The sequence below is a fragment of the Tachyglossus aculeatus genome, unplaced genomic scaffold (assembly GCF_015852505.1).
Source record: "Tachyglossus aculeatus isolate mTacAcu1 unplaced genomic scaffold, mTacAcu1.pri SUPER_30, whole genome shotgun sequence".
NCBI lineage: Eukaryota > Metazoa > Chordata > Mammalia > Monotremata > Tachyglossidae > Tachyglossus > Tachyglossus aculeatus.
The window spans coordinates 586,811-606,011 of NW_024044837.1; the positions used below are offsets into that span (position 1 = coordinate 586,811).

General features: G+C 46.0%; 1 non-coding gene across 1 annotated transcript; it reads left to right on the plus strand.

Annotated features, from left to right (window-relative positions):
• The first annotated feature begins 11,026 nt into the window (after window positions 1-11,026).
• LOC119921859 lies at window positions 11,027-11,129 on the plus strand. Its single transcript, XR_005448598.1, has one exon. It is a non-coding gene; the product is annotated as a U6 spliceosomal RNA (small nuclear RNA).
• The last annotated feature ends 8,072 nt before the right edge of the window (window positions 11,130-19,201 follow it).

The following is a 19,201-nucleotide window of genomic DNA, read 5'->3' on the forward strand; positions in this document are numbered from 1 at the left end:
AACTTCCCCAGTGCTTAGAACAGTACTTTGCACGTAGTAAGCGCTTAATAAATGTCATTATTATTATTATTATTGATGATGATAATAATAATAATAAATGGTATTTGTTAAGTAGTTACTTTTGTGCCAGACTCTGTTCTAAGCGCTGGAGTAAACACAAAATAATCCGGTTGGATACAGCCCCTGCCCTGCATAGGACTCAAAGTCTTAATCCGCGATTCACAGATGAGGGAACTGAGGCACGGAGAATTCAAATGACTTGCCCCAGGTCACACAGCAGGCAGATGGCAGAGTCGGGATGACAACCCAGGTACCTCTGGCTCCCAGGCCTGTTCTCTATCCACTAGGCCACGCTACCTCGGCCTAATTATGTTGGCTGAGCAGGACGCAGAGGGGATTCCCACTGGGAAACTCCCAATTAATTAATGGGGAGTGGGGGTCATTGATTGGTGCACAGGATCCAGCCGGTGAGAGCTTGGCTTCTCTCAGAACCCTAAATGTGTCTCCTGCTCAAGGCCCCAAGGGGTAGCAGCTTCTTTTTATGAGCGAAAATATTTGCGGTGGTGGGGGCGGTCCCGAACAGTCTCAGAGCGGGCCGGGATACTTTTGAGCCTTCATTTTTCCCAGAGATCTTCATCAAGCCCCACTCACGGACAAGAGACGGCCTAATCCCAGCCTTGAGACCGAATAGGTGAGTTTCGGTGCAGGAGGGAAGGAGAGGAAAAAGGGGCAAAGTTAGAAGTGTGTGTGAGTGGCTGTGCGTGTGTGGTAATGGAGAGTTCCGGGGATCAACCAATTAACCAGCGCTTTCTGTTCGTTTCAACAAAAACGTTCAGTTCATGTTTTCCCACTCCTCAAGAACCTGAAGTGGTTACCCATCCACCTTCGCATCTTTCAGGAACTCCTCACCATCGGTTCATCATTATTATTAGTAGTAGCAGTAGCAGTAGTAGTAGTAGTAGTAGTAGTAGTAGTAGTAGTAGTAGTAGTAGTAGTAGTAGCAGTAGTTGTAGTATATTTGTTAAACGCTTACTATGTGCCAAGCACTGTTCTAAGCTCTAGGAGACATACAAGGTCATCAGGTTTTCCCACGTAAGGCTCACAGACTTCATCCCATTTTACAAATGAGGTAACTGAGGCATAGATAAGTTAAGTGACTTGCCCAAGTCAAACAGGTGACAAGTTATAGAGCCGGCATTAGAACCCACGACCTATGACTCCCAGGCCCGGGCTCTTTCCACTGAGCCATGCTGCTTCTCTGTTGAGCCACGATGCTTAAAGTACTCATTCGACTCCCTCCCTTCTACCTCACCTATCTGATCATTTACTCCGGCCCAGCCTGCACATTCCGCTCCTCTAGCGTCAGTTTACTCACAGGGCTCCGATCTCGTCTGTCTCGCTGCCAACCACGTTCCCCGGTCCTCCCCCTAGCCTGGAACTCTCTCGCCCCTTCCATACAGGCCAGACCACCAGTCTCTCCACATTCAAAGCATTATCAAGGTCACATCTCCTCCGCGAGGCCTTCCCCAATTAAAGCCCTCTTTTCCCCTTCTGCCTTTCCCTTCCACGTTGTCTGTGCACTTGAATCTGTGACGTTTGGCCGTTTGACATTCGCCCGACTGCCAACCCCACTTACACACTGTGTGACATTGGGCAAGTAGAGAAGCAGAAGCAGCGCGGCTCAGTGGAAAGAGTCCGGGCTTGGGAGTCAGAGGTCGTGAGTTCTAATGTCAGCTCCGTAACTTGTCAGCTGTGTGACTTTGGGCAAGTCGCTTAACTTCTCTGTGCCTCAGTTACCTCATCTGTAAAGTGGGGATTAACACTGTGAGCCCACGTGGGACAACAGCATCGCCTTTTATCTACCCCAGCGCTTAGAATAGTGCCTGGCATATAGTAAGCGCTCAACACGTACTATCATCATCGTCACCTCACCTCTCTGTTCCTCAGTTCCCTCATCTGCACAGTGGGGATTCAATCCCTGTTCTCCCTCCTACATATACTGGGGGCCCCATGTAGGATATGATGATCTTGCTTCATCATTAATAGTATTTATTGAACACTTACTATGTGCAGAACACTGTACTTAGAACAGTGCTTGGCACATAGTAAGTGCTTAATAAATATCACAATTATTATTATTAACTCCACCTGCTGTATGGTTTAACTTTTCTGGACAGCATGGCGTAGTAGACAGGGCTCAGGATGGAAGACAGAGGACCTGGGTTCTAATCGCAGCTCAGCCACCTCTCAGCTATGTGACCTTGGGCAAATCACTACACTCAGTTTCCTCATTGGTAAAATGGGGATTCAATACCTGTTCTCCCTATGAGTCTTGTGTTGGACAGGGACTGGACATGACCTGATTATCAGGCCTCCATCCCAGCGTTTAGGACAGCGCTTGGAACAGAGTTAGCGCTTGACAAATGCTGTAATTATTATTAGGTGAAGCTGCACTGCAATAAACCAGATAGAACAATACTGAAATCGAATCAGAAGAGTATGGCAGGAACAAGATGACACAGTTTCTTTCATTCATTCATTCAATTGCATTTTTTGAGCGCTTACTGTGCGCAGAGCACTGTACTAAGCACTTGGGAGAGTACAATACAGCAATAAACAGACACATTCCCTGTCTATGACGATTTTACAGTCTGCGGGGAAGGAGGAGACAGACATCAATATAAATACATAAATTACAGTTATGTACCTAAGTGTTGGAAGGGGGAAGAACTAAGGGAGCAAGTCAGGGTGATGCAGAAGGGAGTGGGAGAAGAGTAAAGGGGGGATTAATCAAGGAAGCCCTCTTGGAGGAGATGGGCCTTCGAGAAGGCTTTGAAGGGGGGAGAGCCATTGTCTGTCAGATTTGAGGAGGGAGAGCGTTCCAGGCCAGAGGAAGGTCGTGGGCAAGGGGTGGGTGGCGAGATAGACGAGATGGAGGCATAGTGAGGTTTCCTACAGAGCTTCATTAGAGAAAGAGGAAGGGAATTAGAAGGGAATCAAGACACATACTGATAAGATCATTAATATCTATGAGCTTTAAACATTTGATATTCACCCCCCTCCTCAGCCCTACAGCACTTACGTACAGACCTATAAATTATATATTATGAATTATTTGTATCAATGTTTGTGTCCCTCTCTAGACGGTAAGTTCATTGTGTGCAGGAATTGTGTCTACCAACCATGGTTCACTGTACTCTCTCAAGCACTTAGTTCAGTGCTCTGCACACAGAAATTGCTCAATAAATACCATTGGTGATGAAGACAGAGACCAGGCAATAGCCAACCTGATGAGCCTTGTGCAGCTAAGAAAAGGGTCTGAGTCAGGGAGACAGGAGCAAAGATTGGGGAAAAAATATTTCAGAATCAGTTGGTAAGATTTACTGACAACCTAATGTGTTCAGAGCTCTGTATTTAGCTCTTGGGGGAGTATAAGAAGAGTCAAAATACACCATCTCTGTCCAATCACTGAATCAATCAGTGGTATTTATTGAGTGCTTACTGTGTGGAGAGCATTACGTTTAGAGTAAAATCGAGTTGCTAGACATGAGCCCTACAGCCATGGAGCTTACATTCTATTGGGGAGAGACAGACATTAAAATAAATATTAATAATCAATCAATCAATAGAATTTACTGAGTGCAGAGCACTGGACTAAGCGCTTGGGAGAGTACAATTCAGCAAAGTTGGTAATAATAGTAATAAAATTAAAATTAATATAAGGGAAGGGTGAGAATTTTTAATGGTATTTGTTAAGCGCTTACTATCTGTCAGACACTGTAGTAGATATAAACTAATCAGGTCGGACAGAGTCCATGTCCCACAAGGAGCTTTAACCCCCATTTTATATATGAGGTAACTGAGGCATAGAGAAGTGAATTGACATGCCCAAGTTTTCAGAGCAGATGAGCGGCAGAGTTAAGATTACAACTCAAGTCCCTCTGACTCCAAGGCCCGGGCTCTATCCACTAGGCCAAGCTGCTTCTCTGGTAGCAGTATTTGAAGGAATCCTTAGTACAGTGACTGGCACATAGTAAACGCTTAACACATTACATTAAAAAAAAAACAAAAGAGCGAGGAGTTAACGAAGGCAGTTAGGGATGGAAGAAAGTTTGGGAACACGTGTTCTCAAAAGATGAGAAGATTGGATACTGTCGAAGAAAAACTTCACGGATTCTGCATTGTTTTTTTGAGAGGATATGTTAGGGACGATAAGCAGCATGCCTAATTCATTCTTTCAATCGTATTTATTAAGCGATTACTGTGTGCAGAGAACTGTAATAATGGCAATAGCCCGGGCTTGGGAGTCAGAGGACATGGGCTCAAATCCCGCCTCCGCCACCTGTCTGCTGTGTTAAAGGTAACACTTCACTTCTCTGTGCCTCAGCTACCTCATCTGTGAAATGGGGATTAAGACTGTGAGACCCACGTGGGATAACCTGATTACTGGTATCTCCCTCAGCGCTTAGAACAGTGCTTGGCAAATAGTAAGCGCTTAACAAATACTGTAATAATAATAATAATAACAATTTACTACTAGTTCTACTTCTAGCACTAGTTGGGAGAGGCGGTTAAGCAGCAGAGATTCCCTTGGTACTCAAGGCCAGCTCGATTCTGAGTAAACCAGAGGTTCTTTTATACAGTACAGCACCTAATTTAATCAAAGCACGATACAGGATAAATACATCAGGAAGGGCAGGAACATCCCTTGGGATGGGGGTTTCTACCTTGTTCTCGAGGTGATTAAACCCCACCCAACCTCACTAAATGAATAGTTTCATCTTGTTTTCAGTTATCCCTTTCGGAAGACCTAAAGAACAAAGTGAAGATGTGTTGCGAACTGGATTGTCATGGTAACCAGAAACGATCAAGCAGACCTATAGCTGAATCGGTTTGGAGAGAAGGGGGCAAATGCAAGCTCGTGACAATTATTTTTTCCTATTACAAGTTGGGTGAAGATTTGGGGAGCATATGGGAAATTACATGCAAAGACTCCAGACCTGGGAGTCAGGAAGACCTGGGTTCTAATTCCAGCCTCGCCACCTGTCTGTTGTGTGACCCTGGGCAAGTCACTTCACTTATCTGGGCCTCAGTTACTTCATCTGTCAAATGGGGATTAAAACTGGGATCCCCAAGTGGGACATGGATTATATCCAACCTGATTAGCTTGTACTTACCCCAGCGCTTAGTAAAGAACCCGGCACATAGTGAGTCCTTTACAAATGTCATTTAAAAAAAATCACGCCTAAGAAATGCCTGGGAAATCGGCTCTAGGGAGGGGAGGGAATTGAGGTGGAAAGGGGACGGGGTGTGAGTTTAGGGGAGACCCCGCCGGATGATTTCAGATTCCTTAACAAAGTAGTTGGTGAATGAGGGTAGGAGAGAATTTGAGGTGTGAGATGGTCCAAAGGTAACTCTCCTTTTGGACAGAGATTGTGTCTACCAATCAATTAATGCAATATTTTGAGCGCCCATTAATGTGCGGAGCACTGTAGTAAGAACTTGGTAGAGTACAATCGTCATCATCAATGGTATCTATTGAGCGCTTACTGTGTGCAGAGCGCTGTACTAAGAATTTGGGAGAGTAGAATCATCATCATCAATAATATTTACTGAGCGCTTACTCTGTTTAGAGCACTGAACTAAGAGCTTGGTAGAGTATAGTCATCATCATCAGTAGTATTCATTGAGAGTTTACTCTATGCAGAGCACTGTAATAAGTACTTAAGCTCGTTACTGTTATATTGTGCTCTCCCAAGCGCTTAGTACAGTGCTTTACATACAGTAAGTCCTCAATAAATACTATCGAATGAACACAATACAACAGAGTTGGTAGAAACACTCCCTCCTCATAATGACCTTACAGTCTAGAAGGGGAAATAGACACTAATATATAAGTCTACCAACTCTGTCGTACTGTATTCTTCCAAGCGCCTAGAGCAGCGGCTGCCTCCTGGTTCACTGGGGTGCTATTTGAAGCAATGTACACAGCCGGGACATTCTCCGTAAGCTTCTGCAGACTCCACGAGGTCCAGAAATTCTTCTATGATGTCCACTCCTTCCTGAAGTTCTCTGGTTCTGGGACGCACGTTGTCATCGACACCAGTACCACGCTTGGTACTAATTTTGGTTACATCTCTTTCGTCTCCATCGTGGTCTCGTACACATGCATCTTCCGGGCCCTGCTGAGGATGCCGGCCGCCTAGAGCCGAGCAAAAGCCTTCTCCTCCTGTCTGCCCCACCTTGTCGTGGTCACCATCTTCCTCTGTACAGCAGCCATCTCCTAGCTCAAGCCCATGTCAGACTCCTCCTTAGCTCTGGACGTGCTGGTGTCCATGTTCTATGCCATGGTGGCCCCAGCCTTGAATCCACTCATCTACAGCCTGAGGAACCGGGAAATGAAGAGCGCCCTGGGGATGTTTTTTGCGGGGCGTCCATTCCTTCAGAACAAAAGCCTCCTCTCTTTTCTCTGACATCAGCCCCCCGGAATGTCTCCTAGCCCAGGGGTCCTTGCTAACAGCGGTGGCTAGCAGCAGGGAACAGATTCATCAAGAATTTCTAAGATCAATGCTCCGGACTCACTCATTTTCTACGTTCCCTGATGACCACGTTTCCCTCTCCCCTCCCGGCTCAACTCCCCTCGTGGATTCCAGCCTTCTCTCTGACTCGGTTGGTCAGCAGTAGTTTTATACCAGACAGCCCCGTTTCAATACTACTACTATTACTATAACTAAAAACAGTATCTATTAAGAGCGTACTGTGTGCCAAGCATTGTACTAGGCACCGGAGTAGATATAAGGTAATCGGGTTGGACACAATCCTTGTCCCACAGTCCCTGTCCCACAAAAGGCTCAGAGTACAAATTGTCTCGTGGAAAAGGAATGGGCCTGGAAAGTCAGAGGACCTGGGTTCGAATTCCAGTTATGCCACTTGCTTGCTGTGTGACCTAGGCAAGTGACCTCACTTCTCTGTGCCTGTTTCTTCAACTGCAAAATGGGGACTCAGTACCCGTTCTCCCTCCAACTTGGACGGCGAACCCCAAATGGGATAGATACCTTGTCTGACTTGATCAACTTGTTATCTATCCCAGTGCTTAAAACAGTGCTTGACACATAGTAAATGTTTCACAAATACTATAATTATTATTATAATAAGTAGGAGGGAATAGGATTTCATCCCAATTTTACAGATGAAGAAACGGAGGCACAGAGAAGATATGTGACTTGCTCAAAGTGATGCAGCAGAAAAGGAGCCAAGAGGGGATTACGTCCTCAGGGTTGCAAGTCTGCGTTCTAACAGCTAGGCTGCGATATTTCCAGTTGGCCTACCAAGATCCTCCCTTTCCTCTCCATCCAAACCGCTACCCTGCTCGTTCAAGCTCCCATCCTATCCCGTCTGGACTACTGCATCAGCCTCCTCTCTGATCTCCCATCCTCGTGTCTCTCCCCACTTCAATCCATACTTCACGCCGCTGCCCGGATTGTCTTTGTCCAGAAACGCTCTGGGCATGTTACTCCCCTCCTCAAAAATCTCTAGTGGCTACCAATCAATCTGCGCATCAGGCAGAAACTCTTCACTCTCAGCTTCAAGGCTCTCCATCACCTCGCCCCCTCCTACCTCACCTCCCTTCTCTCCTTCTACAGCCCAGCCCGCACCCTCCACTGCTCTGCCGCTAATCTCCTCACCGTGCCTCATTCTCGCCTGTTCCGCCGTCGACCCCAGGCCCACGTCATCCCCCTGGCCTGGAATGCCCTCCCTCTGCCCATCTGCCAAGCTAGCTCTCTTTCTCCCTTGAAGGCCCTACTGAGAGCTCACCTCCTCCAGGAGGACTTCCCAGACTGAGCCCCCTCCTTCCTCTCCCCCTCGTCCCTCTCTCCATCCCCCCATCTTACCTCATTCCCTTCCCCACAACACCTGTATATATATACATATGTTTGTACATATATATGTATATATATATACATATATATATGTTTGTACATATTTATTACTCTATTTATTTATTTATTTTGCTTTACAAATCTGTTCTATTTATTTTATTTTGTTAATATGTTTGGTTGTGTACTCTGTCTACCCCTTCTAGACTGTGAGCACACTGTTGGGTAGGGACTGTCCCTATATGTTGCCAACTTGTACTTCGCAAGCGCTTAGTACAGTTCTCTGCACTCAGTAAGCGCTGAATAAATACGATTGATTGATTGATTGATTAGCTTGTCCCCTGTCCGGTACAAAGTCGTCTCCCAGTGACGTTACGTGTTGTAACTTTAGTTTCAGTTCACAAATGTCCTTTGTTTCATGTCCTCTATTCCCATTCCTCTGCCTCCCAAGTGGCATCGTGTTCCCGGGAGTAGAGAGGGAAATGCAGTGGTTTTGGAAAATTGCCGTTAGGAAGCCCCTACCATTTAGAGAACTTGTAAAATTTATAAAATGGGGATTGAGCTTGTGAGCCCCATGTGGGACAGGGACTGCGCCTGAGTGCTTAGTACAGAGCCGGGCATATAGTAAGAGCTTAACAAATGTCATTATTATTATTATTGTACCCACCCCAGAGCTTAGAACAATGCCCGACACACAGTAAGAGCCCAACACATACCATAGTTGTCATTAGTGGCACAGTCTGAGCCCTGCTGATCCTCGGGAATGATGTCACCGATGGGGTACGGGGTCTCCCAGTTAACGAGGTCTCTCGGGCCGAGCCCAGGGCTGGTCCTCCCTGGGGACCCCCTCCCCACAACCATAATCCGGAAACAGTGGATGCCTTCTTTGAGGGGACACTGAGGTCATCAGGGGACCACTGAGTCCCGATTATGTCACAGAGCCTTTCCCATCAGTGCTACAAGTGCTCAAGAGGAAAAGAGGACAGAGACTGAGCATCCAGAGTCTGTCTGCAGTCACTGTCTTCGTTACTGAACGGCTCCGGTGAGTCTGAGTCTGGTGGGGGCTGAGGGGGGTGATGGCGATGAGAAAACACCTCTTGCCAGGTTCCTCATGCTGCTTGTTATAATAATAATATTAATAATTGTGTTATTTGCTAGGTGCTTCCTATGTGCCAGGAACCGTACTGAGCTCTGGGGTAGACGAAAGCAAATTGGGTTGGACGCAGTCCATGTTCTACATAGAAAAACAGCGTGGCTTAGTGGAAATGGCATGGGCTTGTGAGTCAGAGGAGGTGGGTTCTAATCCTGCTCCGCCATTTGCTTGCTGTTTGACCTTGGGCAAGTCACTTCATTTCTCTGGGCCTCAGTTACCTCATCTGTAAATTGGGGATTAAAACTGTGAGCCCCACGTGGGACAACTTAATTACCTTGTAACTACCGCAATGCTTAGAATAGTGCTCAGCACAAAGTGGTTAACAAATATCATCATCATGAGAAAGTCCCAAATCCCCATTTCATAGTAGAGATCTTTCAGATTTCTTTGAGGAAATAAATCCCCTCTCTGTGCCTCTTCAGACAACCTGCAGATTCTCCAAGAAAATGGCCAGTCGCACAGTTATGACAGAATTTCTGCTCCTGGGATTCTCGGAGGTCCGGGACCTGCAGCTGGTCCACGCCGCACTGTTTCTCCTGGTCTACTTGGCGTCCCAGATGAGGAATCCCCTCATCGTCACCGTCACCACCCTCTACCGGCGCCTCCACACTCCCAGGTACTTCTTCCTCAGACACCTGTTCGTCCTAGACCTCTGCCTCATCTCTGTCACCGTTCCCCAGTCCATCAACAATTCTCTGACAAACCAACGTTCGATTTGTTATGGGGGCTTTGTGGTTCAGGTTTTTCTGATGGTCCTGTTTGCCGGCTCAGAGCTGCTTTTCCTCACGGCGATGTCCTATGACAGCTACATGGCCATCTGCCTCCCCTTGCGCTATGGGGTAATAGCCGACCAAGTGGCCTGCGTAAAACCAGCTGCAATCTCATGGCTCAGAGCGGGGCTGAATAGGGCAATATACACATCAGGGACGTTCTCCATAGGCTTCTGCGGACTCCACGAGGTCCAGTAGTTCTTCTGTGATGTCCACTCCCTGCTGAAGGTCTCTGGTTCTGGGATGCACGTTGTCACAGATGCCAGTGTCGCCGTTGGTGCCAATTTTAGTTTCATCTCTTTAGTCTCCATTGTTGTCTCGTATGCGCGCATCTTCCGGGCCGTGCTTTGGATGCTGTCTTCCAAGGGCTGGACCAAAGCCTTCTCCACTTGCCTGCCTCACCTCATAGTCGTCACCATCTTCATCTCTATGGCCACCATTGCCTACCTCAAGCCCGTGTAAGACTCCGCCTCAATCCTGGACCTCCAGGTTTCCATGTTCAGCACCAGGGTGACCACGCCCTGAACTCCCTCATCTAACAGCCTGAGGAACCGGGACATGAAGGCCGCCCTGGGGAGGGTCCTGCGGGGGCATCCATTTGTCCAGGATAAAAGTCCTCTCTCTCTCTGCCCTGCCAGCAGCCCCTGAGATGTTTCCTAGCCCTGCACTGATCTCCCTCCATCCCTTCGCTCTCTTCTTGCCCTTCACTTACCTCCCATCTTCCACACACTTCCCTGACCACTGTGGCCATTCTTTTCTTTTTTTATGGTATTATTAAGAACTTACTAGGTACCGGACACTTTTCTGATGCTAGGGGAGATACAAGCTAATCAGGTTGGACAGAGTCCATGCCCCATATAAACTCACAGTCTTAATCCCCATTTTCCAGATGATAATGATGTTGATGATGGTATTAGTTTATTGCTTACTATGTTTCAAGCAGTTACTAAGTGCTTGGGTAGATATAAGATAATCAGGATGGAACAAGTCCCTGTCTCACGTGGGGCTCACATTCTCAATCCCCATTTTTACAGACGAGGTAACTGAGGCAGTGAGAAGTGAAGTGACTTGCCGAAGGACCCACAGGAGACAAGAGGCAGAGTAAGGATTAGAACCCAGGTCCTTCTGACTCCCGTCTCTTGTGAGGCTGAAATTAGATCACTGACGTGAAAGTGCTTTGGAAATGTAAACGTGCTATGCGAAAAAATGCGATCTTATTATTTCCTGTCTTTCGGCAGCACATATACTAAAATTGGAATGATACAGATACGATTAGCATGGCCCCTGCGGAAGGATGACACGCAAATTCGTGAGGTTCTAGGCTGCAAGCCCGCTGTTGGATAGGGACCGTCTCTATGTGTTGCCGATCCAGCGCTCAGAACAGTGTCCAGCGCTTAGAACAGTGTCCAGCGCTTAGAACAGTGCTTTGCACATAGTAAGCGCTTAACAAATGCCATTATTATTATTATTATTATTATTACTTCCCAAGAGCTTAGTACAGTGCTCTGCACACAGTAAGCGCTCAATAAATACGATTAAATGAATGAATGCCTCCATTGTGGTGTGATAACCACAGAAACATTTCCCTTCTCCTTTTTCAGCCCATCTGGGCCCCCAAAAGTCACAAGGTGGAGGATTTGTGGGGCAAAGAAAGGCAGCTTGTCTTTCTCACCGATTACTCCCCCCACCTTCAAAGCCTTATTGAAGGCCCATCTCCTCCAAGAGGCCTTTCCTGACTAAGCCCTCCTTTCCTCTTCTCCCGCTCCCTTCTGCATCGCCCTGACTTGCTCCCTTTACTCACCCCCTCCCAGTCCCATAGCACTTATATATATATATATATCTGCAATTTTATTTATTGACAAATAAATAAATAAATAAATAATGACTGATAATTAATGTCTTTCTTTCCCTCTAGACCGTAAAGCTTGTTGTGGTCAGGGAATGTGTCTGTTTATTGCTATATTGTCCGAAGCGTTTAGTTCAGTACTTTGCACGCAGTAAGCGCTCAATAAACACGATTGATTGAATGAATGATTGAATGAATGAGTAAATTAACCAAGCCCTCTCTCTTGCCAGCAACTCCCTCCCCCTTCCCATCTGACCTTCCCCCCCTCTGTTTTATTGAAGGCACATCTCCTAGAAATTTTCCCTGACTAAGCCCCCATTTCCTCTTCTCCCACTCCCTTCTGCATCACCTTTGCACTTGGATTTGCCCCCATTATGATTATGGTATTTGTTAATCGCTTACTATGTGCCAAGCACTGTTCTGAGTGCTGGGGTAGATACAAGGTAATCAGGTTGTCCCACCTGGGGCTCACAATCTTAAACCCCATTTTACAGAAGAGGTAACTGAGGCACAGAGAATAATGATGGTGATGATAATGATAATAATAATAATGATAATGGTACGTGTTAAGCACATACTATATGCCAAGCATTGCTCTAAGGGCTGGGGGAGATAAGTAATCAGGTTGTCCCACGTGGGGCTCACAGTCTTAAGCCCCAATTTACAGATGAGATAACTGAGGCACAGAGAAGTTAAATGATGTGTCCAAAGTCACACAGCTGATAAATCGTGGAGCCGGGATTAGAACCCAGTATCTCTGACTCCCAAACCCAAGCTCTTTCTACTAAGCCGCGCTGCTTATTCACCACACCGTCAGTCTCACAGAGCTTATGTACATATCCGTAATTTCTTTATATTAATGTCTGTCTCCCCCTCTAGACTGTAAATTCATTGTGGGCAGTGATCAATCAATCAATAATTCAATCAATCATATTTATGGAGCTCTTACTCTGTGCAGAGCACTGTAGTAAGTGCTTGAGAGAGTCCAGTAGAGCAATATAACTGAGTTCGTAGACACATTCCCTGCCCTCAAGGAGCTTATAGTTTAAAGGGGAGATGGACTTTAATATAAATAAATGAATTATGGATATTTACATGAGTGCTGTGGAAAGCCTTAAGTACATAAGGCTTAATCAGGGAAGGCCTTTTGGATATGTGACCTTCTAGAAGAAACAGTGTCCAAGAGTGGAGAAAATCAGGGACAGGTCTGTCAATCGGGGTCCGAGAGAGGAGAAGATCAAGAACTGGTCTGTGAATCAGGGTTCGAGATAGGATAAGATTAGGGATGAGTCCGTGGATCAGGGTCTGAGAGAGGAAAAGGAAGGCACAGATCTGGGAATCAAGATCCGAGAGAAAAGAAAATCAGGAAAAGGTCCATGAATCAAAGTCCGAGAGAGGAGAACAGTTATCTTAAGTTTCCAAATCCCTCCTCCTTGAAGGGTAACAGTGGCTGTTAAATAGGGTGGTAGGTAATTACCCCAATCTCTCGGGGTGCTGTTCCCTCGTGTTCCTCCCCATGGCGAAGCCGTGATGCCATGCAGCATTTGAGAATCTGACTTCCTGGGCTGTGGGCGGGACTTCTGCCCGTGACCTTGGGGAAGGATAAGACTCAGCGTCCAGAGCAGATATCCCCTCACCGTCCACCTCGGGGGTCCGAAGACGAATCCAGGCTCAGCAGCCCCTGGCTTCTGGACAAGAAAACTGACGTTGCCTTCCCAGAAGCGGTTAAGGGCTGGGAAGATTTTCAATTCTATTGTATTGTCCTGTACCAAGCGCTTAGTATAGTGCTCTCTCTCTCTGCCTGCGGTAAGCGCTCGATAAATTTCATTGATTAAATGATGATTCCGGGCACTTGAACAGTAAAGGAACAGGGGACAGCAGTTTCCTGAAGACCAAGGAGTAAATGCGGGTCTGTGTGTTCTTTTGAGTGGGGGGCCGGAGGAATCAGTTGAGGCAGCCGTGGAAATGGGTGTTCTGAAATGAGTTTGAGTTTCCGAGTCTGGGTTCCGTCCCCTGTGATGGGAACGTGTCCTGAATGGAGTAAATTGGTGTTTTCTGTCTCCCCCTCTAGACTGTAAGCTCTTTATGGGTAGGAAACTCTGCTATATTGTATTTTCCTCCTCGAGGGATTGTCTCTCTCTAATGCTGAATTGTACTTTCCAAGCACTTAGTACAGTGCTTAGAAGCAGTAAGCGCACAGTAAGCGCTCAACAAATATGACTGAATGAATGAATTAATTAATAATCCCACCCAAGCTCTGTCCTTTCCGTGGCTTTCCCATCACCACGACCCTCCCTGTCTCATAAGCCTGTAACCGTGACATTATCCTCAACTCATCTCTGCAAAAGGACCTGGGTTCTAATCCCAGCTCTTTTACTACTACTAATGATAATCATGATGGTATTTGTTAAGCGCTTACTATGTGCAAAGCACTGTTCTAAGCATTGGGGAGATTACAAGGTGATCAAGTTGTCCCACAGGGGGCTCACAGTTTTAATACCCATTTTACAGAGGAGGGAACTGAGGCCCAGAGAAGTGAAGTGACTTGCCTAAAGTCACACAGGAGGCGGGATTTGAACCCAAGACCTCTGACTCCAAAGCCCGGGCTCTTTCCGCTGAGCCACGCTGCTTCTCCGTGGCTAGTCCGCTATGTGACCTTGGGCAAGTCACTTCACTTCTCTGGGTCTCAGTTTTCTCGTCTGTAAAATGGGATTATGACCGTGAGCTCCACATGGGAAAGGGAATGTGTCCAACCTGATTACCTTTTATCGACCCCAGAGCTTCGTACAGATCTTGGCACATAGTAAGCGCTAAACAAAGACCCCGGTTATTATTCATCCAGGCAAGCCCGTGGAGACAGATGCCTTATTAGTACTATTTACCGAACATCTACTCTGGGCAAAACATCACACGAACCACTGGGGAGAGTACATTAGAGGCAGAAGATGTCGTAAGTGCTGAGAGGGTGTAAAACTGCTGAGATGATAGTAGGGAGATTTTGAGCCAGAGAAAAGAAAAATTGATCAGGGAATGTTTTCTGAAATAGGTGGAACTTCAGAAAGGATTCGAAAATGGGGAGAGCTATGGTAGGGAAGATTGTAAGGGTAGAAGGAGAGGGTGGGAAGTGGGAAAGTCAATGGGAAATGCAGAGAGTGAGCTGGGATGTAAAGGTTGAAACCATGTTGTCCAGAGGACAGAGCCCAGGTCTGGGAGTCAGAAGGGCCCATTCTAATCCGAGCGTCGCTACTTGTCTGCTGGGTGATCTTGGGCAAGACACTTCACTTCCCTGGGCCTCAGTTCCCTCATCTGTAAAATGGGGATTAATGATGATGATGATGGTTTTTGCTAAACTCTAACTACGTGCCAAACAATGTTGTCCAAAGCAGGTTGTTCCACGTGGGGCTCAATGTCTTAATCCCCATTTTACGGATGAGGTAACTGAGGCACAGAGAAGTTAAATGACTTGCCCAAGGTCACATGGCAAACAAGTGGCAAAGCCTGGATTAGAACCACGTCCTCTGACTCCCAAGCCCAGGCTCTAACCACTAGGCAATACTGCTCCTCATTGTAGGCCAGGAACATGTCTACCCATTCTGTTGTATCACACCCTAGCAAACCTTTAGTTCAGTGCTCTACGTACAGTAAGTGCTCCATAAACGTTATTGATTGATTAACCCCCAACACCCTGAACCACATTAACCCAACCACCACCCCTAAAACATGCATTTATGCCCTTCCTCAGCACGGTGTAGATAATAATAATTTTGTGTTACTTTTTAAGCACTTACTAAGAGCCAACCTAGGGTAGATACAAGATAATCAGGTTGGACACGGTTCCTGTCCAACATAGAGAATCGTAGTCTACGTAGGAGGGAAAACAAGCTGTTGGGTAGAGATTGTCTCTACCTGTTGCCGAATTGCACTTCCCAAGCGCTTAGTACAGTACTCTGCACACAGTAAGAGCTAAATAAGTAGAAATTGAATGAGTGAATGAATGGTGAGTATTCAATAAATGCCATTGATTGTATTGTACTCTTTCAAGTGTTTAGTAATAAGCGCTCAGTCAATACCACTGTTGGATTGATTTATTTGATTGTGTCTATCAGTTCCGTTGTATTGTACTCGCCCAAACGCTCAGTACAAAGTTCTGCATGCAGTAAGTGCTTAATAAATATGTGATTGATTGATTAATTGATTCAGTCCCCCTCTAGACCATGAGCTCCTTGTGAGAAGGGAATGTGTCTATCAGCTGTTACATTGTTCAGATTGTACTCTCCCACGTAAGCGTTCAATAAATATAATTGATTGATTGATTGATTGTCTGAGATCAGATCTTATCACAAGATGCCTAAAGCCCTCCCGCCGGAGGTGGCCAACATCTCCATGGTGACGGAATTCCTCCTGCTGGGGTTCTCGGAGGTCTGGTAGCTGCAGCCTGTCCACGTCACGCTGTTCCTCCAGGTCTACCTGGCGGCCCTGACCTGGAATCTCCTCGTCGTTGCCGTCACTGCCCTCAACCGGTGCCTCCACACCCTCATGTACTTCTTCCTCAGGATCCTGTCCGTCCTCGACCTCTGCCTCATCTCCGTCACGGTCCCCAAATCCATCTACAACTCCCTGAATAACACGAGATCCGTCTCCTTCATGGGCTGTGCTGCCCAACTCTATTTCTTCACTTTTTGTGCTTCAGTGGAGATCGCCCTGCTCACGGTGATGTCCTACAACTGCTATGTGGCCATCTGCCACCCCCTACGCTACGAGGTCATCATGGACCAACGGGCCTGTGGGAAGATGGCCGCCTCCTTCTGGCTTTGGGGCAGTTTCTTGGTTCTCATGCACACTGTCAATGCATTATCCTTGTCTTTTAGTGACTTGAATGTGATTCGTCACTTTTTCTGTGACTTCACCTATTTATTGGACCTCGCCTTCTCCAATGATGCCCTTAGGGAGCTGTTCCTGATCATTGCCACTGCGACTTTAAACCTCTTCTGCTTCTTCTTTATAGTCATTTTCTATGCCCACATCTTCTCTAAAGTGAGGACCATCTCTTCCCAAGGAGGCCAGACTAAAGCCTTCTCCACCTGTCTGCCCCACCTCGTCGTCATCACTCTATTTTTCTCCACTGGGTTTTTTTGCCTACTTAGAACTGCCCTCAGACCCCACCTTGACCCTGGATCTGCTGTCCTCCGTGTTCTACACCGTGGTGCCCCCCTCCCTGAACCCCCTAATCAACGGCCTTTGGAACCGAGACATGGAGGCGGTAACGGGGAGAATTCTAATGTTTTTGAAGAAGCCAATTTTCTTGCCTCCATTCTCTTTTCTTTCACTTCAGATTTGTTGTTATGCCAACCGGAATTTTGGCGTCTCTGGGAAGGAACTTTAATATTTCTTTCTTCTCTTATCTCCAATTGGAGTCTTTTTGAGGTGATACTGGATACCCTACTGAAAGCTCACCTCCTCAAAGAGGCCTTCCCAAATTGAGCCCTGCTTTTCCTCTGCTCCTCCTCCCCTCCCCATGGCTCCGATGCCCTCCCTCTTCCCCCTTCCCCATCCCACAGCACTAGTGTATATTTGTACATATCTATAATTCTATCTATTGTATTAATGATGTCTATATATCTATAGTTCTATTTATTTATGTTGATGCTGTTGATGCCTGTCTACTTGTTTTGTTTTGTTTGGTTGCCTGTCTCCCCTTTTCTAGGTTTTGAGCCCGTTCTTGGGTAGGGATTGTCTCTGTTACCGAGTTGTACCTTCCAAGCGCTTAGTACATTGTTCTGCACACAGTAAGCTCTCAATAAATACGATTGAATGAATATCCACTTTGGCCCATATGGTCTTTACGGCAAGAACTGTGTCACAGGCTTCTGCTTATTACATCTCCTCGAGAAGGCTTTCCCTGACTAATCTCTCAGTTAATCAATCAATGGTATTTAATAATAGGATCTGGGTTCTAATCCTAGCTCCACACCTATCCGCTGTGTGAACTTTGGCAAGTCGCTTCAATTCTCTGGGCTTTATTTACCTCATCTGTAAATTGGAGATTACGATTGTGAGCCCCATGTGAGACAGGGACTGTGTCCATCCTGATTAACTTGAATAATAATAATAATAATGGCATTTGTTAAGTGCTTACTATGTGCAAAGCATTGTTGTAAGCGCTGGGGAGGATACAAGGTGATCAGGCTGTTCCACGTGGGGATCACAGTCTTAATCCCCATTTTACAGATGAGGTAACTGAGGCACAGAGAAGTTAAGTGACTTGCCCAAAGTCACACAGCTGACAATTTGCAGAGCCGGGATTTGAGCCCATGACTTATGACTCCCAAGCTCATGCGCTTTCCACTTAACCACGCTGCTTCTCCCGAATCTTGTATCTATCTCAAATTTTGGAACAAAGCTTGGAACATAGTAAGTGCTTAACAACTACGAAAATCATTATTACTATTATATTTGTTCTACCGACTCTGTTATATTGTACTCCCCCAAGCACTTAGTACAGTGCTGTGCACACAGTAAGAGCTCAATAAATATGTGTGATTGATTATTGAGTGCTTACTGTGTGCAGAGACCGTACCAAGAACACTGTATTATTGTCATGCTGAACTAATCTCTCATCTCCCTATCCTACATTTTCTCTACTGTATCACCTATGTACTTGAGCCTTTATCCCCTAAACACTATGTAACTCACCCCAGCCCCACAGCACTTATGTCCATATCTTATGTACATATCTGTAATTCATTAATTTATTTATATTAATGTGTTTCCCCCTCTAGATTATAATCTCGTTGTGGGCAGGGAATGTGCCTGTTTTTTATGACGTTGTACTCTCCCAAGTGCTTAATACAGTGCTTTTCACACAGTAAATGCTCAGTAAATATGATTGATTGAATGAATCCTTATACGCTGCTGTTTCCTCTATTTCTATTTTCTGTTGCAGTCCTTCTCCCTGACTAGATAGGAAACTCCTTTAGAGAATGAAACCTGCCTAGCAACTCTATTGTATTGTACTGTAGACTGTATTGCTGTGTGAGCAGGGAATGTGCCTGTTATATTGTTTTACCATACTCTCCCAAGTGCCTAGTACAGTGCTCTGCACACAGTAAGCGCTCAATAAATATGATTAACTGTCTGGCTGACTGACCTCTTACAAATGCTTAGTACAGTACCTGGCTAATTGACAAATACCATTAACAACCTCAAAAAATGCAGGCTATACACACAGTTTGTTTCAATTAATACCATTTATTGATTGACTGATTCTGTCATATTTTCCCATGCCCTGCCTCGGCCCTGAAATACCTTCCCTCTTCACATCTACCATGTTATGTCAAAGCCTTACTGAAGGCTCACCTTCTCCAGGAGGCCTTCCTAGAATAAGCCTCCCTTTTTCTCAGCTCAGCCTCCCTCCTCATTGTCTCGACTCACTCCCTTTGCACTACCCCCCTCCCCACCCCACAGCCCTGTGTATATATGTGCATATTTATGATTCTATTTATTTATATCAATGATGTGCATATATATAATTCTATTTGTAGTGATGCCACTGATA